The 27,803-nt window shown below is 30.9% G+C and overlaps 2 long non-coding RNA genes across 4 annotated transcripts; both read left to right on the top strand.

Moving 5' to 3' along the window:
* The first annotated feature begins 283 nt into the window (after positions 1-283).
* On the top strand, positions 284-8,745 carry LOC147908029 (uncharacterized). The gene is made up of 2 exons (XR_015546592.1): positions 284-806; positions 912-8,745. It is a non-coding gene; the product is annotated as an uncharacterized LOC147908029 (long non-coding RNA).
* Positions 8,746-9,741: 996 nt separating this feature from the next.
* On the top strand, positions 9,742-27,467 carry LOC147908030 (uncharacterized). 3 transcript variants are annotated; one of them, XR_015546590.1, is made up of 3 exons: positions 9,742-17,549; positions 17,632-21,630; positions 27,121-27,467. It is a non-coding gene; the product is annotated as an uncharacterized LOC147908030 (long non-coding RNA). The 3 variants fall into 3 exon arrangements; XR_015546591.1 differs by having other exon boundaries at positions 9,742-16,890; positions 17,249-21,630; XR_015546589.1 differs by having other exon boundaries at positions 9,742-21,630.
* The last annotated feature ends 336 nt before the right edge of the window (positions 27,468-27,803 follow it).

Raw genomic sequence — 27,803 nt, forward strand, 5'->3', positions numbered from 1 at the left:
AACAAATATCATTTATTTTCTTCTCATAAAGCTCTGAGAATTTTTTCAGAATTTTTTCAGAACTTTTTAATATCGTATTTTCTCATGTTGGTAAAAAAAAAACAAAATGCAGTACTAAAAAGTTGATAAAAAATTCTGAAAAAATTCTTAGAACTTTATGAGAAGAAAATAAACGATTTTTGTCTCTTACAGCTTTTTTATAAAGTTGATAGTATTTGAGTAAAAAATTATTCAAGACCAATATTTGGCAATTTTTAGTAATTAATATTTTGTTAACTATTGCGAAAATTGTAAAATGGTAGAAGACTTTTCGATTCAGTTCTCTCTACCTGTCCATGAAATATTTGGCGATTATTTCTAAACACCCTGTACATACATGGGTAGCATCAATATGTGGCTCCACCCGTCCCGAGCAGTTAGAGCGAACTGAGTCGAAAAGTCTCTACCATTTAGCAATGCTCGCAATAATTAACGAGATATTAACGTTTAAAGATAGCTGAATACGCGCGTCCGCTCGACTTACTGCCGAAGGTACGACCCATCGAGCACACCGCGCGCGAGCCGCGAGGAGCGGGGATGGCCTAGCAGGCGCGCCGCGCTGTTCGAGCTTAGAGACTGGTGGCGATGAGCGGGACGCTTGCTCCACTTCCCGCGCGCCAAACTATCGATAGTGGATATTCGGTGCTTTAGAAATAATATCTTGATTGCGAAAATTGGGAAATGATCAAGAACTGTTGAAAAAAACTCAGTTTATTTCGTTCTGAAGCGTGCACAAAAAAATATTACATAAATATTATTCGTATCAAGTAAATAATAAGAGTATTTTAAAATTATATTATCAAGAAAATATTCTTTGTAATGATATAATTGTTACTCAAAAGAAGAAGAATAAAAATAGCGTTCTCTTTTAGCACTAGAATGATATTTTTCTGCATTTTTCTATACTACCGCTCATGGAAGTTCGGACATCCGCATAAATCGAATGATCGTGTAAAAAATTAAGACATAAAACAGCAATTGTATTATTTTTTGAAATATATTTTAGATCACTTGTACACATATTAGCAATTGCAAAAGTTTTGTAAATTATTTTTATAATTAAAAATAAAATATTAAATAAAAAATATTAAATAAAATGTTAAATATAAAATATTTTTAATTCAATTTTACTAAATATTTTATAAAGCTTTCGCTAGTCTATCCCCTACTTATGGGGATAAGCTGGCAACGTACACCATAGCGTGAGCCCTCTGTTCTCTGATCGAATTTTTGAAATTTATTAATTATAATATCAGTGTACGAAGTAAAGACAATACTCTTTGAGATACAAAATTGAAACTAATTTATAAAGCTTTTGCAATTGTTAGTTTGTATTGCATACAAGCGATTCAAAATATATTTCAAAAAATAATACAATTGTTGTTTTATAAAGTCTAAATTTTTTAAATGATCCATTCGATAAAATTTATGTGAGTGTCTGAACTTCCATGAGCGATAGTATACGTACATGACAATTTTTTTTTAATATAGCAAAGTAACATTTCTTTAAATCTAAAAAATTTTTCTCTAGGCTTGCCAGTCAAGATTTTTCTTTGATAGCAAATCAGTTAATTTTTTTCTTCAACAGAAAAGAAACATTTCTTTGAATGGAAGGAACCTTTCTCCATTTGGATGCGTCGATTATTATTCGTGTACATACACTACGTTCATAGAAGTTCAGACACTCGCATAAATTTTATCGAATGATCATTTAAACAATTTAGATTTTATAAAACAGCAATGTATTATTTTTGTATGTTGCCAGCCTATTCCTATAAGTGAGGGATAGACTAGCAAAACTGATCATTAAATACATAAAATTATTTAAAGTAGAAAGTAAATAGAATATTTGTAAGATATTAACTTTGTTGTTTATTTCAGTTATATAATATCTATTTATAGTTTTTATTTCTTCTACATTTGTTAACAGTAATTTCTTTTATAAATTTAATATATTAAGAATATCCATTACTAAAATATATCTATTTTGAAAAAATTTTGTCCTTAAAAACGGAGTAACCGTTTGTAATAATTTAAACATATGTTATATGTGGCAGGAATGGGAAGACAATATTTACGAATTGACGAATCAATCAAAAATATGTGACAAATTTGTGAATATTTTCGAGAATCAGATTCAAGAAACAAAAGACCAATACTTTGAGACAATGCGTAACATGGCAATATGTCGAACAATAGCTATTAAATGCGAAAATGTATACAACCAGGATATGTTTATTATTTCATCAATTAAGGAAAAGGAAGAACGTTTCAGCCGCACTGTGTTTGCTAAAAAATTTTCTAGAAATCGCTGCGCAATCGCCAAACAATATTACTTGTCGCATCGACTTATTAGAAACATTGTCGTCAAAGCGCATCTCCTCTTGCCAGAAATATTTTGTGATTTTGGACGTTACCGCAGTGTTGAGTTCATAGATTTTGACAAGTATATCAATACATAATTAAAAAGATATTAAATTTGATATTAAATAAATAAAAATTTTTGTTTAATTTTACCAAATGTTTTTTGATATATTCTAAAAGTTTTACTAACAAATATTTGTGCAATTTAAAGTCAAATTTCTTCTAACTTATTCAAAACTTTAAAAAATCGTACATAAAGCTTTTATTGGATATGTATATAGGGCAAATCAATAAGTTCTTAGAAAATCTGTCAGAGGGCACTTGCAGTGTCATGTCACATTACTTTTTGACAAGTAGCATCTTTCAACTGATTACTGTCAAATTTTGAATGAAATTCATTGCGTGATTTCATTTCTGTAGTCGATTAAAGCGAACAACCTTTGTATTTTTTGAAAAAAAAAAACGAGTTTCGTGCAGTAATCAAACATCTATAATATATATGAAAGATTTAACGCCAAAAGAAATCAAAGCCGAGTTGGATAATGTTCATAGCACATCTGCACCAGCGTTTATGACTGTACAATTGGGTGAATGAATTTAAACATGGTTGTACATTCACATATGATGCACCTCGTTCGGGACGTCCGAATTGAGGCTGCTACACCAGAAATCATCGATAAAGTTCACGATATTGTTTTGACTGATCGATGAGTGAAAGTGCGCGAGCTTGTTGAGGCATATCACAGGCATATCACACGGCATAGTGATTTTAATTTTGCACGAACAATGAGTATGAAAAAGCTATCAAGATGGGTGCTGCGTTTGCTCACTGTGGATCATAAGCGCGATCGTGTGACGATTCAAAACAATGTTTGGAGATGTTTCAATGTAATTCTATTCAGATGAATTTTTGCGTCGATTCATTACTGTGGACGAAACATGAATCCGTTACTTCACACCCGAGACGAAGAAACAGTCAAAACAATGGACTTCACCGACTGAACCAGCTCCGAAGAAGGCGAAGACCGTGAAGTTGGCCGGAAAGGCCACAGTTTTTTTGGGATGCACGCGATATAATTCATATGGACCTTCCATCGAAGCAAACGATCAATGGTGATTACTACGCAGCCTTATTGGACCGTTTCAACAACATTTTAAAGAAAAAACATCCCCATTTGGCGAAGAAGAAAGTGTTTTTCCTTCAAGACAATGGGTTCACACGTGCCCGGTACCGATGGCCGGCAAATTCAACGAATTCCGCTATGAATTGCTTCCCCATCCAGCATATTCGCCAGATTTAGCCCCCTGCAACTATTTCCTGTTTCCAAACCTGAAAAAATGGTTCGGAGGAAAGAGATTCCACCAGAGAGCAGCTCATCGCCGAAACAGAAGCTTATTTTGAAGGAATGGACAAATCATATTATTCGGACAACTTGAAAGAGTTGGAGAATCGTTGGATCAAGCTGTGTATCGAGCTGAAAGGAGACTATGTTGAGAAATAAAAATGAATCGATAAAAAAAAATGTGTTTTACTATGTTTTTCTAAAAACTTATTGACTTGCCCTCGTATCAATATATCACATATTTATATAAAAATACAAATTTAAATAGAGATTTTTTTTCTAATTATTTTTCATATATTTTAAATAATTAGAAAATTAAATAGTTATTTATAATAATTATTTATTTACTATACATATATTAAAAAGTTTGATTATCTCGAATTATCATGTTGGTCATATGACGTTAGAAACAAAAAATTACATGCAATTAATTGTAGTTTTATTTTTTTAGTTAAAAGTTCATTTTAAAAACATAATAATTTCATAATATTTAAATCTGTAAAATATGCGACAAACTAAAGCGTCTTCTACAATGTACAGCTGTATGGTTGAAATCCATTTCGCTTATGGACTGACTCTACGCCCCATTACATTCTCTACAAGTGACTGATCGATCAATATTGAATTAACGTCGATCGACGTTGAATTAATATCGATTTGATGTCGAACGATGTTAAATCAGCATTGAATTGACGTTAATCGATCAACTATTTCTAGCTATAAATTGGAAAACTTCCAGCTTATTCCCGACATGTCTATAGCTTCTACTACTACTGTTTCTGATAATCGACGCGTAAGATGGACGTCAGTTTACTACATATTTTACAGGCTTCGGGATTGTGAAATTACGTTTAAAAAAAAACAAAAAATAAAGTTACAATTAACGTAACATTAATTTATTGCATGTCATTTCTCTCTGATACAATCAATATGAAGTCTCGAGATAGTCGAGCCTTAATAATAAGACTACTTCTGTCACAATTTCCTCAATCTCTAAAATTCTATATATTAATGCAATAGATCTATATAGATGCAATAATAACTTTATCTAATTATTTATTTTGTTTTTACATTTTAGTTATTACATTTTGCCTTTAAAATACATTAAAATACATTACAATCTGAAAAATGTGCTTTCTTAATGTATTCTCTGTTACATTATCCACACAACACGAATGACTGTTTGTCGACTTATAGTCGACTTTTTCTAGTCGGCATATAGACGACTATGAGTCGACTATAACTTGACTGTTTGCTGGCTTAGTTGACTATGTTTTAGTCGACTGTAAATCGATTTAAAGATGACAAAAGCTCTTTTCTTCACGCATGCATATACACACCCACACACATATGCACGCACGCATAAAATATTTTATTATTAAAGTTAAAAAGATTAAAAAGCCAAAAAATTAATGAATAATTCTATATTATAAAAAATTATATTTTAATGTTAAATAATTATTCCGTTCCGCTAAAATGTGTTTTCCTATGTCCCATGAAGCGGAATTTCCGGAACGTGCAATTAGCGCTGACCAATCACAAGAGCTTTTCCATAGATCACTTTCATTAGATCCATCGAAATAGCATTTGTCATTGGCTCGTGTTGATTGCGCATCGGCAAGTTCCGCTCCATGGGACATAGAAAACTAAATTCCTACGGATCGGAAATCATACATACAGGGACATTGTCCTATCTTCATTTTGTGTACCCATTTTAATTTTGATTTACATTTTCCTTTCTGTATACTATAATGAAAAATTAAAACCCAGATACTACAATCTTAACTAATCAAGTTAAGTTCTATTAAATTAAAAAGTAAAACACAAATGGTACTGTTTCTTGTTATTTATACAGGGTGTCTCTTAAGATGAGTCGGGGCCACATTGGGGGCGGAGAATGGATCAAAGGGAACAAAAAATTCTTATACCATTTTGAGATACTCGCTGCAGTTTTCGAATTAGAAAAGAAAATGTCTAATAAAATAAAATGCTGCGCCGTGCAAATTCGTAGGACGGCTCACATTCGAACGGCGACGAAGCGCTCCTTTTCCTACGAATTTGCGCGGCGCGGCTTAATCGCATATTGGCTTAGACGTTTCCTTTTCTAATTCAAAAACTACAGCGATTATCTCAAAATGATATAAGAATTTTTTGTTCCCTTTGATCCATTCTCTACCCCCAATGTGGCCCCTTGTTCATCTTAAAAGACACCCTATATAAACTTATCTTTTTAAAAAAAGGTAAAAGGTAAAAAGTAAAAGGTAATTTAATTTTTAAAATTAAATTAAGATGAACAAGAGTACTTAAAGAACGCCTCAAATGCGCCCTGTCGTTGTGACTGCAATGGGGTGCATTCGAAGATCGCTCTGTCTGCACTGGTCAGCGCTACCATGTCAATCAAACAAGAATAGAACGATTGTTGACAGCGCCTTCCCTGAAAGCACTCAAAACACTTTCAAAGGCAAAATGCTTTCACATGGCAGCGTTAAGGCTTCTGATTAATCGCGGCGGCCATGGAATCGTGACGTCAGAAGCAAGGAATGATATGTTAATTTATGTTGTATTGCGTGCCATTTTTAAATAAAGACAATTTGGATGAAACGAAATGACGAGATCATTTTAAAACTTGTAAAATCGATGAAAAACTGTTCTTTCCTCCATTGAGTCACAGTCAGTAAATGGTCGTAAAAGGCACGTAAAGTGAGCCTATATTCGGGCAGAAACATATGGTCCGACAGCGCTTGAACCGAGCAAAATATAGGTTTTTACATATAAAATTCTAAGATAACTTTAGTTTTCATCGATAATTATGACTCTGAAGTACGAGAAAAGTCATATTTTCACAATTAAGCAAATAATAACAAAATGGCACGTAATATAAATTTCGTCGTCAAAACGCCACTTTTCCGTCACATCTATAAGTTCGGTCATTTATCATCGTGCGGCGCTGTAACATAAAAAGCACGAGCTCATGTCCGTGTGCTCGCCTGCGGCGCGCCGAGAGTGAACGAGACAGTGAGCTCCTTCTCACACTAATCACTTATTTTAAGCGACCAAAAATGCTTTCTCGACAATCTCGCTCGGCGGTTTTAGGCATCAATAAGGAGCATCCTAAACAACATATAAGTTTTAATAAATTGTAGTAATAGTGTACTTCTCCCCTTAATCCAGAATAGTATAAATCATGTTAAAACGCAGTTTTTATGAGATATTTAATTGATTTTTCATACCCATTATAATACAGTCTCTTCTTCATAAACTCGAATAGTAAGAATAGTTCAGTAGAAGTAGAATTTTACCAGAAAAAAATTATAAACCAGCATTTCTCTTTACGAAAGTCTCGAAAGGCTATCAGAAAAGAAATGCGTATGTTTGAGACTCGAGAATTGTGAAGAAAATGTGCGAAAAAAATCGAATAGTTGCAAAAAGCATGTTTTTTGTTTATAAATTGAAAGATATTGATTGTGGGGAAAAATTTGGTATAAAAAATATAGGTATTCGAAATACAAAATGGGACGTGGAAAACATTAAAATTGATTTATTAATTAAGTAGAAAAAAAATAAAAACTCAATAAGGTTTTCTTCACTTGCTCTCTGTTCATTGAGATTTAAACGCAAAGCTTTGAAATTCTTGTAAAATGTGGCCCTTGTAATGACGAACAAATCTAGCCATGAACAAGTTTAAAATATTCATTAGTTTTTGCAAAAAGCCATTTGTTCACTAAAAACTTGTCTGCGGAAAACTTAATTTCTTTATCTTTAAGTAATCGTACAGCAATTTACAGAAGTGATTTTTCTTCTTCAAGAGTTGCACTATCATGTACACTTAATAACAGAACGATTTTTTGCAGTGAAACTGTTATAAAACGACTTTAAAAAGTGGGTATCTTTTTCCGTATAAAAAAATAGAAATAATTTTGTTAATATGCATCATATCAAATAGCCGTGTGAAGCATTCAAAATTTGAAATTTTTTTTTATTTTTCTATGAATTAAAAAAAAAAGATTATCCTCCGATTAATAGGAGCCGAGATAACAATTTTTTTTTCAAAAAATCAGTATGGCTCTAGTTTTTAAGATTAAGAGTCCGCCAATATTTTGAAACGTTTCTGAGATACATTTCAGCATTTAATTATACCTATTATACTTTTTCATTTTTCTTAAATTTGAGCATATTATCATATAAATATATGTATATTTGAATGTGTTGTTTGCTATTTTACATTTTATTTGGCTATATATTTTAAGTTATGCAAATTTAAATAATAGCATGACATTTTGCTAATGTGATCCTTTATATAATTACGTATTAATTACTCACGATTTCTTTTTTGAGATTTTTATTTCAAAATAATTATTCCTTGAACTAATTATAGCTCTAATATTAATCTATAATTTACGTTAGATTTTTATAGACTACCGAGCTGCTTATATACAGAGTGTTTGGAAAATAATGATAAATCTTTTGCATAGAGACAGAATGAACTAAACTGAGAAGAAAAGTACTCTACCATTTTCGTAATAGTTGACAACATATTAATTGCCGAAAATTGATCTTCAATAATTTTTATTCAAATACTATCAACTTTACAGAAAAACTGCAAAAGACAAAAATTGTTTATTTTCTTCTAGAATTCTACGAAATTTTTTCAAAATTTTTTTATCTACTTTTTAATACTGCATTTTCTCATCTTTATCAATATAAAAAAATACGGTATTAAAAAATTCTGATAAAATTCTTAGAGTTCTATTGAGCTCTACGACGCTTTTATTGAATATAATTGTCAAGTTTTAAACTTAAATATTCATTATTAATCAAGTAAAGTTATCGTGTAAAATGTAACTGGGGTATCACCTTCTCCTTTACTAAATAGTATTAAAAACATATTAAAAAAAAATTACATTTTAAACATTTGTTTTAAATTGTTTAAAAAAAAGTGTTTAATTTAATTTGATGTTTAAAACATATTTTAACATTTGTTTAAAAAAAAAGAAAACAATTTTTAAAGAAAACAATCCTGGAGGGAAGCCGACGCGCAGTCGAGTGGGGAAGATCGATCCGCTCGGCGATTTGCGTGTATTTGACTTCGTTCGTTAAAATTTGCTTAATTAAATTTACATTTTCTCAGCAATAAATTGACATGAAAACCTGATTTTTTTTAAATCTGGGGTAGTTCGACGAAATATAAACAAATAGTTTAACAAATATTTTGCAAAGTAATTATAATCATGAAATTTTTAGCTTTTTGTTCCTTGAATTTTTATTGTTTCGGTTTATTACTAAAAAATCACGTTTGAGTATGGAGTGCATGTCTGATTAACAAATTTAAGTCACATTAAGGGGATGCTGGAGCGAAGGCTGAAGTTAATCAAGGTCGATATTACAGGTTTTTATTTCCAATGTATAAGATGTTTACGCCCTCTGAGTTAATATGATCATGCAGGAAATTCGATCGATTAATTATCGATATTTTTATTCCGTTTCCTACATTACCATTTTAGCAGGGACGTATATTAGGGTCGGTTCCACAAATATAAAATTTATTTTGGAAAATTTTCCAATTTTAGAATTGAGAAAAAATAAACCGTAATTGAAGTTAATCTTATATTTGTAGAATCGGACTTTAGAAATACAGTTGTATTATGTACACATGCGTGTTCCAATATATATCACCAGTATTAAAAATCTATAATATACATAAAGTACAGTTTTTAACTTTAATAGCTATATCGATACGAAGCCGTAGTAGCACTTTTTCCTTACGTCCAATGTCAATTTAGGTAATAATAATATAATATCAATAAATGAATATGACATTGCACATACATAATGTAATTCTTTTTCATAAATATTCATATATATACATATATATATATATATATATATATATATATATATATATAATGAGTATATCTGTACACATAAAATGAGAATTTATCAGAGAATTCGTAATTTGATTATTTTTTTAAGATGTTACGTCTGATCATCTGCGTTTGATTCTCGTTAGCTTTAATTTATGTATTAGTTGGCGCCATACGAGAGACGACGTTATATTTTAGCGAAATTCTGCGAGAGAGAAAGAGATATACGGTCTCAGTCTATCCAACAGACTATCAATTTTAGGATTAGGTGCAACAGCATTGAACGACATAGATACGTAAAAGTACATTGATAAAAATAAAATTATCGAAATTATTTTAGAAATATGGTTGGTACAATACCATTTTGTAACAATTCATTAAAAAAAGGATATGTTATAATAATAATTCCGAAAGACACAGAATGCCGAATGAATTGGTTAAAGAGTATAAATGGCAAATATAAAAATTGGACACAAAAAATTCATCTGTATGTGAGGTAAAGTAATTTATTCTTTGTAAATAATGTATTTAAAATATTAAAATAAAAATGTAACATAAAATATACACAGATTAATTATAATATCTGAAGACACGGTAGTGTCTTGGCACTAAGTACATATATAGTCATCACATTGGTTACGAATTTAATTTTTTCTCTTTTTGTCGTAATCTTTTCAATTATATATCATTGCATTGTGAGTCTAAATCAAATAATATGATAATTAAGATATTTAATATATAATATTTTATGAAATGGTATATACATATATAATATTTTTCTGAATTTTTGATTTCTTTTATATTATTACAGATGCATTTTGCTCCTAAAATGTAGGAACAGAGAATGAATAATAAACTAGCACATTTAATAGCGCAAATAATGTGCAATAAATAACGTTTTGTATAAAGTAATGTGCAATATTACAAAATACAATATTGCAATAGTACAAAATAAATGAAATTTTATAATAAATAATATATGTATAAGTTTTATTATTTTATATTTATTTATTATCATTTTTTAATTTGTCACAATTTTTTAGCATGTATTTAAAATTTAGAAAATAATGTATTTAAAAAACTGGAGGGAATGGCTAAAATATGGCCAATCACAAGTGATACCCGTATAGCGTCATTCTGATTGTAGGCTCTTTAATGCGTTCCATACTCAAACGTGATTTTTTAGTAATAAACCGAAAAAATAAAAATTCAAGAAAGAACAAATTTTCTTAACTAAAAATTTTGTGGTTATAATTCGAGAATTTTTCAACAGCAAATTTAATTCTTCCTTGACAAATTGGTGCCAAACGGAACTCTTAATCTTAGAAATTTATGAAAAGAAGAGCATAAAAAACCACAGCACAAGATATTGTTTGTGATATTTAATTATCATTACATTAATAAAACATTAGACATTTCGGCCACAATCTGGCCATCTTCAGTAAATTCACAATATTCTTAAAACGCAGAATTACATATAGCTGACATTGAATTCAACCGTCGTGTGATACATTGGGTCATCTAAAAAGTATCCGCGGTACTTTGTCACTAGATATATGACCATCAACACACATCTAGTGACAAAAAACCGCGGATACTTTTTAGATGACCCAATAATTATATTATATATAAACGTGTTCTTTCATCATGTGAAGATGCCTCGTACAACAATGTTACAACGCCAATTGTCATACTACGAAATATGTAGAACAAGAATTTCCAGATTCTAATTTAACAAATTAGCTTATCATTAATATCTTCTAATCGAAATGTATGAGAATAGAATCGTTATCTGTTTTATAGCAAAAAAAATGATGAATCTCAAGTACATCCTTTACACAGATGGAAATTTGTCGTGACATTGTGTGTTATTATTTGTTATATCATATATGTTACCACTATTTATATATATAAATCAAAATTGATACCACTTATTTGGTCTTTAATGTATATCATTTCAGAAATTCTTCTTTTCATTAATGATTGTTCTGTATCTAAAATTCTTATGTTATCCCAATCCAATTCATGCATCTCATTCAACTGGGACGTGAAACCACTGACATCTTAGAGGTGGATTTTCTTATGTCAGCCTTATGTTTTTTTATTCGAGTTTTTAATTTCCTTTTTGTTTGATCAACATAAGAAGACTCACAATTTTTTAAATTGTAAACAATTTATTTTATAGACCACTCCATGATGGTCCTCTTTATGCAAAGGATCTTTTCCAGTTTTTATAAATCTATTCATTTTATTTATGGATTTATAAGCGATATTAAAGCCATGAATATGTGAAAGTTTTTTTTTTAATTTTTCCGATACTTTATTTAAATATGGTATTATGAAAAACTTTTTCTTTGAATTAGAGTCGCTTTCGTTATTGTTGTCCTCACGATTTTTATCTAAATTAGTTCTACTTTTTAAAGTTTTTTTTCTATTTTTTATTGTAGAAAAGATGAATTTAAGAGGATAACCATTCATTAACAGAGTGTGAATTAAATCAGAGATGTTTTTTTCCTAAAATTTTGAATGGGATAAAAGCAAAATTCTGTTTAATTGCTCGATGATTACACTCCTTTTATGTATTAACAGATGATTCGAAAAATAATTTAAACATCTCTCTGAATTAGGTTTTTTATAAATATGATTCTTCCTTCTTGTCTCATTAGTTTTTCGTTTAAAAAATTTTTTATGCCGTTTTCATCGTCAAGGCAAACTGTGAATCTAAGCCTTTCATGATATGAATTAAACAATTCCAGAATCCTCTCCACTTCTTTATGCACCGCTAACACAATGTCAACAATATAACGGAAATAAAAAGACGAGATAATATTATTAGCAGTAATAATTTCTTGTTCTAAGTCTTGTAGAACAATATTCGCTAATATAGGAGACAATGGAGAGCCCATTGGCATGCCAAAAATTTCTAAATATTTTTTTGTCGAATTAAAAAAATGTAGAGTTAATTATAATCATAATTGCTTTAATAAACTCATGTAAAGGAAACGAAGTCTTGTTTTCAATCAAGTTCTACCTATGCTTTTTAATATTAAATCGGTCGGAATGTTCGTGTACATCGAGACGTCGAATGATATAATAAAAAATTTTTATCGATTACCTTTCCATTGAGTTTATTTATAATATCAAAATTGTTTTTCACGTAACTAAAATTCTTTTTATTACTATTGTCTATAATTTCTTTTAAGAAGGTCGCCAATGGATAAAAAGTAAAAACTGTTTATGCAGCTAACTATCAATCTTAGTGAATGACCTTCCTTATGAATTTTTGGCAGTCCATAAGAACTCAGAAGTTCGCCGTCCGATACATACAATTTTTTATATAAGTTTAGATCGATATACCCCTTGTTTTTCCAATTTTTTAGTAAGTTACTAATTTCCGATGTTATTTTGTTAATGGGATCTTTATTTATTAAATTGTATGTGGTCGTGAAAGTTACATAGGGAAAATGTATGTTTACTGTTGTATTACCTTTATCAGCTCTAGTGATTAAAATGTCAGGATTCTCTGAGATGAATCTTTACTTCTCCTACACCTTCACGTATGATCTTATTCTCAGACGATTTAATGTCACAATTATTTATTAATTTGAGTATTTGAATTGTTTCGTTCCTAACCGTTTTACACATTCCTGATGTTTATCTGCCTTTTCTTAAGAAAGATCTCTCTCACACTTAATAAATAATTCTAAAACTTTCTAAACTTTTGACTTATTTATATATATAGTGGTAACATATATGATATGACAAATAATAACACACCATGTCACGACAAATTTCCATCTGGTAAAGGATGTATTTGAGATTCATCATTTTTTTTGCTGTAAAACATAAGGTAACGATTCTATTCTCATATATTTCAATTAGATATTAATGATAGGTTAATTTGTTAAATTAGAATCTGGAAATTCTTGTTCTACATACTTCGTAATATGACAATTGGCGTTGTAACATTGTTATACGAGGCACCTTCACATGATGAAAGAACACATTTATATATTATATAATATAATTATATATCATACGACGGTGAATTTAATATCAGCTACATGTAATTCTGTGTTTTAAGAATATTGTGAATTTACTGAAGATGGCCAGATTGTAGCCGAAACGTCTAATGTTTTATTAATGTAATGATAATTAAATATCACAAACAATATCTTGTGCTATGGTTTTTTATGCTCTTCTTTTCATACGTTTTGATGTATAAACCACGTTCGTTTTTATGATGTATTAAAAACTAGAGCCACAATGATTTTTTGAAAAAAATTATCTCGGCTTCTAATAATCTTTTTTTTTTAAATTCGTAGATAAATGTCAGATTTCGAATGCTTCACACGGCTATTTGATAGGATACATATTAACGAAATTATTTCCTTTTTTTATACAGAAAAATATATCCACTTTTTAAAAGTATTTTATAATAGTTTAACTGCAAAAAATCGTTTTGTCATTAAGCGTGATAGTGCAACTCTTGAAGAAAAAAACCTCCTGTAAGTTGCTATGCGACTGCTCAAAGATGAAGAAATTAAATTTTCCGCAGACAGGTTGAAAAAATGGCTTTTTGCAAAAACTAATGAACATTTCAGGCTTGTTCAGGGCTAGATTTGTTCATCATTACGAGGGCTACATTTTACGAGAATTTCAAAGCTTTGCGTTTAAATCTCAATGAACAGAGAGTGAGTGAAAAAAAGGTTTTTTTCGGTGTTTTTAATTTTTTTCTACTGAACTAATGGATCATTTTAATGTTTCCATCGTCTCATTTTGTTGATATTTCAAATATCTATATTTTTTATAAAGAATTTTTTTCCATACAATCAATATCTTTCGTTTTATAAGCGAAAAACGTCCTTTTCGCAACTATTCGATTTTTTTCCATATATTCTTCACAAGTCTCGAGTCTCAAACATACGCATTTCTTTAAATACGAAGCACCACTACGATTTGAATGTTAAGATGTTGAATTATTATATATATTCATATAAATTAATTAATTTCAGAAATGATAATTGCATACCAATATAGTTGTCGGATTTTCAACGCAATCAATCTGAAATAATAATAATCCCTCCAAATTTCCCAAATTTAATCTTAAAAAAATGTAATAAATTTATTTCGAAAAATATTATTTTCACGAACCACATCTCAGCAACCAGTGGCGACATCTGTGCGTTCAAACATGCATTTTAAAGGTTGAACATTTTGTTATCATCTGTCAAAGTTTCATTCATTTTGGTTGACATATAACGAAGATATGGCAGTTCATGTTAAACAAGATTTTGGTCGAGGTAGAAATTTTAATATGGAACAAAGAGCAGTGATTAAATTTAACGCAAAACTTGGTAAAAGTGCATCAGAAACATTCCGATCGATGCAACAAGTTTACGGCAGTCAATGTCTAGCTAACTAGTCGTATAGCTGTTTTTGAGTGGCATAAGCGTTTTTTGGAAGGCAGAGAGACCCTTGAAGATGACAAAAAATCAGGACAGCCAATTTTGGTTCGAACACCCGAAATGATCGAAAAAGTACGTGATTTTGTTGCAAACGATCGCAATGCATCACTAAAAATAATGGAGGAGGCTTTAAATATCAGTAGAGAAACGATTCGAACCATATTACATGAAGATTTGGATAAAACGAAGGTTTGTGCGAAGTTTGTTCCGCACACATTAAGAACACTTCATTGATTGTCCGTCAATGTTTGGCTCGAAATCGTATCTCTGTGTTAAACCATCCACCGTATTCACCTGATTTGGCCCCCTGCGACTTCTCATTATTCCCAAAATTGAAATTGAAATTGAAAGGACGCTTTTTTGATAACATTCCGATCATCTAATCAGCTTCTATACAGGCACTAGAGACAATTCCGCAAACTGAGCTAGAACATGCATTTGAATCACTATTGAATCGCTGTAACAAGTGCATTGAAGCCAGAGGAGAATATTTTGAATAATAAAACCAAAAAATATGCATATTGTTGTTTCAATTATGATTTTCAGGCCCTGTCCGGGAACATATTTATCGCACTGTGTATAATAGTTCAACATCTTAATATTCAGATAGTAGTGGCGCTTCGTATTTAAAGTAATATATTTAACATAAATGGTCTTGTTTCTAATCTTATGTTTTTACGCATTTCTTTTCTGATAGCCTTTCGAGACTTTTGTGTAGAGAATGCTGGTTTATAATTTTTTTTCCGATAAAATTCTGCTTCTACTGAATTATTCTTGCTATTCGAGTTTATGAAGGAGAAGTATATTATATAACACGCAAAATCGTGAACAATTAAATATTTCGTAAACTGTTGTGTTTTAATGATTAATACTATTCTGGATTAAGGGGAGGGATACACTATTATTACAATTTATTAAAACTTATATGCTGTTTAGGATGTCTTTTGCCCCTGATATTGATGTCTAAGGCCATCGAGCGGTCGAGATTATCGAGAAAGCATTTTCGGTCGCTTAAAACAAGTGATTATGAGAAGGAGCTCGCTGTCTTGTTCACTCTCAGCGCCGAGGGCGAGCACACGAACATGGGTTCGTGCTTAAGTGTGTGCTACCGATTTCGCCAGATCGCCGTCTGATTCTGTATCGTCACTGTCAACGCAGAGTTCTTGGCTGAGTAGTCAGGAGCCTTAGCGTCGAGTATCATGAGCTTGCTATTCGTTAATTTTGATCACGTGATTCACCAGCTGTTTTTTAGCGAATAGTAAGCTCATGACGCTCGATGTTTGACGTTTGACTCTCCCATGTATTGACACTTTTGAAGAAAATAGTCCATAGATAGGCTGGCTTATACGATTGATAGATGTGATATATACGGATATACGGATTGAGCTTATATTGCGTGTGCGCGTATGTTCGTGCGTGTGTGCATGAGTGTTTTCGATTTCGAAGATCGGAGCCATACTGAAATTTCAATTAGTGCAATCAAGTGTAATATGGTCTTTTTCTTGCAAAGAGTTCGAGGTTCCAAGAACAGCTAGCTAATTCAAAGTCAAAGTAAGTCGCAAGAAATAATATTTTGTCTACATACTAGACCTTTCTTCTCTTCAGGTGGAAAGAAAAGGAAGAAAGATAAATACCTGGAGAAAGTACTATTCAATATTATATCTATATTTCCGCGTTCGTTTATATCCATTTCATTATTTTATCATCTTTTTCTAGAATCGGTTATCAGAACAAAAAACACTACAAATGCTGAATTGGAAAGGTACATGCAAGAGTGGGTGCGATGGACCAATGATACAATAAGAGCATTGCAAAGTAGAAAATAAATTTTATGATATAGATGCAACATATATGATAATATATAATATATAGATTGATGCAAAAATAATCAGTTTTTTCTGTTTTAAACTTTGATGCTTCATTCTATTATAAATGTATAATAACTTAAGTTATATTTATGTCCATATTAATAAATATCATTTTAAAGCGTAGATTTCGCTCTGCTTATTTATGTCAATAATGGTTTTTATTTTGGTTAATAAGGTATGTTATGAGCTGAAATATTATTTAAATCTGAAGACTAAAAATCGACATTATTTTTGCATCAATCTATAGATTAAGAATATAATTATTATAGATATAATTATATTTGTATAAAAAAATATTTATACAGAATGCGTCGCCAAAATCCGGACAAATTTAAATTTAAATTTTCCGCTATATTGTGCCTCCGCCAGAGATTGCTGCTGGCATCCGAGAAAGTCTGATGCTTCTAGTAAACAGCCATATTCTCAAAATGGCCGCGATGTTAAATCGCCGCGAGGTTAAAACCAAGTACGGAGTATAATCGAAGAGCCGCGATCATCGAAAACCTTCGCGCTCAGCAACGGAAATAATTCGCTTTTTTGGATATCCGAGATCAACCGTTTATGACATTGTGGCAAAATATACGGCTTTAGAACAGTTCAATGAAGGTTTCACATATGTTTTTCAGCAGGATAGTGCACTGGTTCATACAAGTCATTTGATTTAAAATTGGCTTTCGATATGTTTTAGTTTAAGAAATTCTGGTCTCCCAACAGCCCAGATTTAAATCCCTTGGACTACTACATATGGAGCGTTGGAGTTGAAAGGGTCACAAATAAGTCTCGACATCCCAATGTGACGTCATTAAAGATCACTATTGAGGCAACATTCGTCGGCTCAGGGACAGCGCTACATTACAATGTGCGTGTGAACGTTTCGACCGAGAATAGAGACCGTCATTCAAGCTAATGGGGATATATCGAATAATTTTACAGGAATTCCCTAAGTGTCATGTAAAAGGATTTTTTGTAATATTTAATTTTTCATTAAAAACATTTTGTTTAAAGAAATTGTTCGATTTGTCCGGATTTTGGTGACATTCCCTGCATACATGCTGCCATATATTAATGCATACGCTCTCTCTCTCTCTCTCTCTCTCCCCTCCCCTTCCCCCTCTCTCCCTCCCTCCCTCTCTCTAGACGATTACTTATCCAGTTCTTAACGATCAAAGTTGATTCAATCAGATAACGCGCAAACGGAGTATGCAGGAGCATACCATGGGTATGCTATGGGACTCCTCGCGCTTGCTATGCATTATCCCGATTGAAAATTATTCTAATTAATTGAAAATTATACTTTTTTACATTAACAAATAAATAAATCAATCAATCAATAAATCAAGTCTGAGCCGAAATTGCCAAAGGAACTTTTAGTTCAAAATTTCGTCCTCTTTCACTCTCTGAAATATTAATTAACTATTATGAAACACTCTGTATACATATTGGTTAATGCGAAGAATATTACTCAATCCTTAGTAGTTAAAAGATTAAGCATACCCGATCAGAGATCGAGAAATCTGGGTTGAACTCTGATTGAGATAATATTTGTCGCAATAAGTTTTTTACTTTATACATAAGATGTTAGTAGCAAATTGACAATTGAAAATGAATTTGTGAGATTATTATTATTTCAAACGTTACGAAATAAAATATATGTTATGTGAAATATATAAAAAAATAGAAATATTTATTTCATCTAACTTTGATCGCTTATAAGAGTTTCTTGTACTTAAATGAGAAAATATATGTATATATAGGAAAATGTATTATATATTTTGTATTGTATCATCACATTAACGTGCTAATTTATTATAAAACAATATTATCGCTAATAATTGTATTCAAATATTTATTATATAAATTTTTCTAAAAAGTTCATTCCTGTATAACTGATTATATTGTTTTATACAATTTTACATGAGTATATTGTGCTTTTCGGGAAATAAAAATTTATTATAATAAGACCTCCCAGCTAACCAAAATTGATAATAAGTTATCGAATAATCAATTTCTGGATAGTTAATGTTTTTACTTCTGTGTTAACTTATTGGACACTAATAACTATAAGATATTTTTCAGTCATCAATGCTCCATAACTTGACAAAGAAGTGGAACATTAACCATACAGAAGTTGATTATTCGATAGTTTTTCAATTTTAATTAACTGGATTAATAATAGTTGATTATTTTCGAAACAATAGTCGATTATTAGTCGACATTCAGATTTGATTAAAAAGACTTGACTTCTCTAGTTATAATTGACTTTTAGTCGACTTTTGATCGACTTCTTTTTGAATTCATTTGTCAAATATTAGTCGACTGTTAGTCAACATTCGGGTTGACTTTGAAATCGATTCTTGACTTCTCCAGTTAACTTATATTCGATTTCGTGTTGTTTGGGTAAATATTTGTTTCTAGATAAGTATTTCTTATCGTTAGAGAACTCAAGCAGAATTTGCTAAAATCGAATTAATTGACAGTTTAATTTTTTGACTAATTTACTTTTTATGTTATTTTTTTCTTAATCATTTTTGTCATTTTCCGATACAAAACATTACAAAAAAAATTTTCATTAAGTAGTAAATAGGTTTGGTAAATTAAATAATGCTGTTACTGTGTGGTTACTTTTTATTATAATAATTTAGTTACAAATGATGTTACAATTTTCTATGACTTAACAATAACTAACTAAACGTTAAGATTGTGCTGAAGTTAGGAGAGTGATTTTTAAAAAGTAATCCGTCACCATATATACAATATTTACTAAAATGAAAATAACAAGTAAAAATAACGCATTGCCTTGTTACAAATAATCAGATACAAGTAACGTTACACCTTTTTAGTAATGAATTTTCTGTGCGTGCATGCGTATATGTGTTTGTGTGAGACTTCTTCAATTTATTATAAGTAACGAGTGACTTCCAATTTTGATGTTACCGTTAATGTCATAAAGTTCGCAATATCAAATTGTTATTATAACGAAATAACGATAGAAAAAGTAATCAATGTTCTCTGTAATCAATGCATATAAAAAATATAAAGTACCGAAATACATAATGATGATAAATAATAGGTTCAAATCATTTTCGTAATAAGATAAAAATTTTTGGCTGATATGTTGAATATGGGAAGCAGCATCGATGACTATGACATATGTTGTCAAGACCACGATCCTGAGTAACCACCATCAGGTTTTAGCCTTTGCTCGTCACTCATTAAAAAGTTATGAACAAAAAAAGTTTGAAAAATGATGTCTCTCTTCTATCATATGAAACAAAAATTTTTTGCTTTAAAGTATATTTTACAATTTTCAACGCAAAGCGACTCTGATCCAATCTCTCCTCCAGCAAAGGGGCACACGACTTCCACGCAAAGCAACTCTTACCCCACCTCCCCCCTAACAGATTTATATAAGAAATTATATTAAAAAAATATTTTATGTTGTTAAAGCAGGGCATTTGTTTCACCGAAGCAGTTGTGTCCAAAAGTTAAGTCATCAAATTATTTCATTAATGAACTTTTTTTGTTAATAACTTTTCAACGAATAACGAGCTAAAACCTAATGGAAGTCACTCAGGGTCATGAGCTTGACAACATAAGGTCAGAGTCATCGGTTTCCCTATTCGGTATATTTACTAAATATTTTATAAACAATATAACATATTATACGACCATATATATGTGATAACACAAACTATAGAAATCAAAGCCTTACACGGTTTAGCTGGATCTTAAATGCTTATATGATTTTTGTGTGAATTTATATACTACGTATGTAGTCCCCAGAAACGCGCGCGAAATGATTTTTCGGTCTTTGAAAACGCTAAGTCTATTAAACTACCGCAATATTATCACGAGTTAAATTGACTAGTAATTTAACAAATATTTGATGCAATTCGCATCTTCGAAACGATCTTAATAATGTTGATTGATATATTAAAATCTGTAAATAATTAATTCTTACGAAAAATATTACCTCCCCGCGCGCGAAAAATATTATTGTAGATTCTAATACACAGTTATTATTGATATATTAACTTATATCAGGATATAAATTCGGAAAGTTCTTGGTTAAATACAAGAATCCCACAAATATCAAACTGCTATAATTTTAGAAAAGTTTGATCCTTCACAGGATTACTGTTAAAATTTCAGACAGATGTGTTCATTAGTTTTTTGTTTCGGTCGTGTCAAGCAATCAGCTTTTGATTTATGACAATGTGTCTATTCACATTTTTTCAATTGCAGACGCAAAATTCTACAAATTGGTTCCGCAAGCATCGTATTTTACCAGAAATTGATAATCGAAGTACTTCTGGCAATAAATTAAAAATAGTCAGCTCACAATGAACGCCTCTGGCAATAAATTAAAAATAGTCAATCTCCGATGAGCGCCTCTGACATTGGATCGTAATTAGGCAAAGCACAATTTATTGTTATAACATTAACCATATCACTTGTATGATAAAAGTGATATGGTTAATGTAAGTATTTTCACAAATGACATAAAGATACTAACCTTTCCCATTCTGGCTTTATAGAGTGCCTTTCAACAAGAGACACAGTGTGATACAGTATGACACGGTGCATCATTAGTCTTGTTGTTCGCCAATACAAGTATGAGATAATTACTGTGTTGTACTGAGTGAGTCGCTTGTTAGAAAGCATCCATAACCTTCTTTTACCAAAGGTAGACAATTTTCTACTACTATATTTTTCCTATTTTGTGGACACAAAACATTATATAAATATAGGCACGCACGCACGCACGCACGCACGCACGCACGCACGCACGCACGCACGCACGCGCGTGTGTATGTATATCTATATGTATGTATATGTATGTGTATACACACTATTGTATATACACATACATATATATATATATATATGTATATATGTATTTTATATATACATGCATCAATAATTTACTAAATAAAATGTATGTAAAAGACAAAACAGTGTAATTAAAATTATTATCTTCATTTGTATTCATATGTAAATGATATGACATTTCTTGTTTATGAAGAAATTATTTCAACAAAATTGAAATAACTTATTTATTTTATTTAATATCTTATTTATTTTATTATTATTTTTCTTCTCAAAAGAGAAAATTTTGATCAGGGCACGTAAGAATATTTATTGATATGCGCCTGAGTAGTCGATAATTCAGATTATTTCTATGATTCGGCGACGCATGACAGCGCCGCTGTCGGAATATCGCAGACCTAAAATGCTGCTCGGTTTCATGGCTTCATGTCAATTTCACTCGTAATATACAAACGAAATTTTCGGAGACTCTTTTCTCTTATACTAAACCTCGTTTCTAAAAGCATAAGATTGTTCTTTTAGGTTCTTTGCAATTCGCTAGCTATTTTTTTATGAATGCAAGGTCTGAAACTCTTATATGCAGCACATATTGTGACGTGTTGACTACAGAAACCGATAACAAAACTGTGTCTTCAATTTTCTTTCGTTTTTCGTATTCAATTGTAGCTGGCGAATTGCGTTGTTGTCGCTATTTTAATTGTGGAGAAGGATTTTTCAATCCATAAACACAATTAAGAGAAAAGAATCTTTAATAATTAATGATAAAACAGGACAGTCCAGCATCCCTTTAAACTGAAATTCGGCGTATAAATAGCTCGATTTATACCTATTTGTATTGAATTAATTTTCTGTTAATTAACGACGTTACAGAGTTATCTATTAAATTATTTTATTAGTTCTTCGTTATAGATTTCGGGTCACCTTTCCTGGCACGATGACGCGCACGACACGAGTCCTGCGTGATTGACTCGCGCCGGTAAACACGTGCAAACCGCGTGAGCGCAGACGACGCACTCCACAAGTGAAAAGAAAAATAAAATATAATTTTAATGACGCGCCTCCTTTGGATACTTTACATGATAAATGGTTCATCAACTTGAGTGGCATTGACATTCCCTTAGAGGTTCGGTACCTGTTACAACTCGGTTGTAATATTTGGGCTTCCTATCAATAAATATAATAAAGACAGTACCTTGATTGAATTCATTAAACATATCGAACACAATATAATTGGTCGTCCTAACAATATTATTAACTTTGTCAGGAATAATTCCTTTCCATTACTCAATAGATTCCACAACAATTTTCCTTCTCCTACATTTACTGACCAATACTTATGCTTCTGTTAATAAAGATCCAAGTAAAAAATTGATTCAGGACCTACGCACTTTGTTGGTGAGATGGAAGCGGGATCATTTTATTGACGAACAAACATATCGTAGATTACTTACAACTGATGGTGTTATACCTAGAGCTTATGGTTTGACTAAAATACATAAGAATAGTAATCCGTTGAGAATGATTGTTTCATCTGTTAACAGTTCATTATATTATTTTTCTCTTTTTTTGCATCATTTAATTAGTGATAGTATACCAAAAGCTCCTAGTTACATTAGAGACAGTCTCCATTTGGTTAAGCATTTAAATGGTATTGTTTTTGATCCTGAATATGTATTGGTTTCATTGGATGTAGTATCTCTTTTTATTAATATTCCTATTGAGCTAGCATTAAATAGTATCGATAGAAGATGGGTTTACATCTCGGCGAAGATAAGCATCTCAAAAACGATTTTATTATTGCTGTTAGATTTATTTTAGATTCAACCTTTTTTATCTTTAATAATAGAACTTACAGACAGGTGTTCGGCACTCCGATGGGTTCACCGTTATCTCCGATAATCGCTGACATTGTAATGCAAGATCTAGAAGAAACAGCTTAAAAAATTGTTAGTACAATCTTTGTTTTATTTTAGATATGTAGACGATATTCTTTTTGCGCTTCCATCTGATACTATCAATGACACTTTAAATATTTTTAACTCTTTGCATACGAGATTGCAGTTTACGTTGGAGGTTGGTACAAATGGCAGATTAAGTTTTCTTGATACAATGCTTGTTATAGATAATCAGAGAATTATATTTGATATTTATCATAAAAAGATGTTTTCCGGAAGGTTTCCTTAATTTTCATTCTAATTATCCTCTTTGTCATAAAAAAGATACTATCATCAATTTCATTGACAAAATTATAATATTATCACATCCACGGTTCCAACAAAAAAATTTGATAGAGGCTATTCATACTTTTTTAAACAACTGTTATCCTCTTCTCTTTATTTTCTCTACAATTGAACGTAGATTAAAGTTTCATACACATAATAAAGATATTACACATTATTCACGTGAGAAAGACAAATATTTTACGATTCCTTATGTCAAATCTATTTCTGAAAGTTTCCTTGCCATCTCTAGTATGTTTCATTGTAAATTAGCCTTTTCTATTCCCAACATTAAAAAGCTTTATTAAGAGAGGAAAAGATAAGCTTGATTTTCTATCCAATCAAAACGTTGTTTATAAGATCTCCTGCGATGATTGTGAGGCGAATTATGTTGGCCAGATAAAAAGAAAATTGAGTACGAGACTACGCGAACATATCTCTGACATTAGAAAGAATACGGGTTCTCCTACTGTCATAACTGATCATCGAATTAATTTTGATCATAATTTTAAACGGAACGATGTGAAAATTCTAGACTGCGAATTTTCTTATAATAAGAGATTGGTATCTGAAATGATTCATATTAAAAGACAGAAACAGGGTCTTAATAAACAAAATGATATCGAATCGTTACCTGAAACCTACTCACAGATCATCCAATCACTTTCTCCTTCTTAACTGCTTTCCTTCCTTATCCATCTCTTCTCTCCCTACTTTCTCTCTCCTCTACTTTATTTTCTCCTTCTTATATTCCCCTTCCTTTTTTAGTTTTTCATTTCAATCTTCCTGTCTTTATATGTCGTATTTCACTTTATCTTAGCTTCCTAGAGAGATGATCAATTTTGATTCCCATCGCATTGTCTAATCGATACTACACCAATTTGACACATACTAAGATATTTATTCTAAATTTATTTGTACTAAACTCATTACACAATTGTATATTAAATATACAATGAATGACGATATTTTACTCTTTCTCTATCGACATTAATAATTCTTATGTACATGTCTTATAATATCAAAAATAATTTTCGCCTCTTTCTATTAATTTTAATTTTATTAATTGCGATTTGTTTTGTACCTTTCTTTTTATTATTTGCGACTCGATTGTATTTTTCTTATTTCTTTTATTTATTCCGTTCGTTAATTTATTATTACAATTTGTACTTGCTAACAGAAACATGTTCGTCCTTTTGCACATACACAGTTCGAAGGAACACATTGGTGTCAACTACAATCATTTGTTTGATTTTCTCTCAATTTGGAGCGATTTTTATAATTATATTGCGTCCGTATGCGAATTTTATTTAATTTCTATATGTTTTATTTACGTTACATTTCCATTTTTATCTTGTCACATTGAAAATGATCCAATAGGGATTGAAACGTTTGTTTTTGTTCACTTACTGACTGTCAAATTATATTTTACGTTTTTTAATTTCATGACATGTTTTATTTCATTTTTTAATCATTTAATGCAGATTGTTATTTTGTGTTGATTGTTTTAGGCTCGTAGCCCTTTATTCTTTTCATTTATTTTAATTTATTGAGCCTTATTATTTTCATAATAGAAATAAAATAGTTCACCTAATTGTGACTTAAATTAACAACAAATTTTACAATATACGAACAGCTGTACATAACAATATTTTGATTTGTTATATTATGTATTTTTGAAATGTATTTCAATTCGTATAAAAATTCCAAGAAATATTTTCGGCAGAATTATGTTTTTGTATTTTATTATGCTTTATAAATTATAATAACACCATATCATTTTACATTTTTTTTCAAAATTGTTTCATTTATCGGCATCTTCCCTTTTTAATTCTTTGTTGAATTCAGAATGAATTTTACTATAGTCATACGATAAGTATTGTAGATTTGTTCACATTGCATGAATAAAAATGCTCCTAATATAACTCTTACTCACTAACGAGCACGTTGAAGTGAGTAGGAGCATGTTAGAGCGTGCGAAGCGGTCATATGTTGTCTAGGCAATACATGATAAAAAGAGACCAAATCTGCGTTCAATGTGCATTCAACGAAGATAACAACTTCAGTCGTAAGGTCATAATCACACTATAGATTGCCAGTTACAGTTTGTCGGTTCTATTTTCATTAATCATCTTGCAGCTAACCTGCACTCGCTGCATTATGATTGGCTAAAATAGAACCGACAATCATAAATCGTAACCGACAACCTGTAGTGTGATTACGGCTTAAGATTGGCTAAATTGTAATCTGAACAGTCAGCGAACATGCGAGAGGACAGAGAATTGGAGAGAAACGCTGCAAACTGAGACTTGCACACCATGTAATTCTTCCAGTTTTTCACTATGAATTGATATTAGTACCAACCGTTGCAGAAATAAAGGGTGCTCATATTACCTGCATAATACCCACTGTTCATAATATCCAATCTTACCTTATATGTAATCAAATATTATTATTAAATATAATTCGTTTATGGCTTATCTTTTATCTTCTTATCATTTAATGCATAAAAATCCTTTAAAATTAGACGTAGTTAAGTTCACATACACCCGAGAAATATTTAAAATTTTAGCGAAAATAAAGTCTGCTATGAAAAAATTTCTTTCTACTTTTTAATTTCATTTTTTTGATAAAAACATCTCCTTTCTTTTTGTATCATCGCTTCACGAACACCTCTGCACGCAATATATCCATTATAATATTTCTATGTGATCGTCCATTTCCTATGTGAAAATCCACATGTTTTAAAAGGAATTATTTTGTACAAAAACTGTATGATCTATATGCAAATGATTTACTTAAAAAAAATTAGAAACCGATTTTTTCAAGTCGTACAAAACAGTTTCTTATAAAATTATATTAATTTAAATTTTTTTTGCGTAATATGATTCCTGTAATTATTTGGCATATATAAAAGTATTGAATTAGAATTATTTAAAAAAATCAATAATATGTAAAGTAAATTTATTTAAGTTTGCAAAATATAGGACAATATTTACAGTCTATTCTTATCCTAAGACTGTACTTAAGACAGTTTTAAATATAAGAATCGAACAAGTATCGCCTATGAAGTTCTTCTTATTTTTACTCGAAACAAAGGTAAACATAAGAAAAATTATATGTTGCAGATTTGTTGTATCGGTCGAAACAAACCTAAAGAAGAGCGCGCACATCATTGCATCATATTACAGTGAAATTGTACAGTCATTCTCTCAGCGTCGTTATGTACAGGATGTACCAATGAGTGCTTTAATACGTTTCTTCAAATGTGCTACGATTCTCCTTGGTCTACAAATAATCACCCGAACAACTGACACCATCAAACATTTGTTAAACGTCCTTGATGACCAAACTACGATTCCTTTATTAAAAGTATGTCTTCGGATAAATTAAAGGCTGAACTTCACAATGTCCGATTACTGTGTATTTTGGTAAAAAAACTTCAAATGATGTCAAATGAATGCTTGTAAATAGATTTTCACCGTCATGAAGATTTAATGCCAAAAATGTTTATACGAAGTTATGTATCGCTGAAATGAAGTTTTGTAAATGTTGCCTCGTGCCTAGAGGCGCACGACCTTCCACGCGAAACGAGGTCCACCCCACTTTCTTCCCCCTGTTTAGGAACGTACGACTTTCTGCGCGAAGCGAGTTTCATCGTACTCTCCCTCTACCCTCCTCCAGCCAAGGGACGTACGACTTTTTACGCGAAGCGACTTTCATTCCATTTCCTCTCCCCCTTGCCAAGGGATGTGCGCTTTCTGGGCGTGTGACTTTATCCTACTTCCTCCCTGCTAAGGAGCGCTTAATT

The sequence above is a fragment of the Acromyrmex echinatior genome, chromosome 11 (genome assembly GCF_024713525.1).
Source record: "Acromyrmex echinatior isolate Ae372 chromosome 11, ASM2471352v2, whole genome shotgun sequence".
NCBI lineage: Eukaryota > Metazoa > Arthropoda > Insecta > Hymenoptera > Formicidae > Acromyrmex > Acromyrmex echinatior.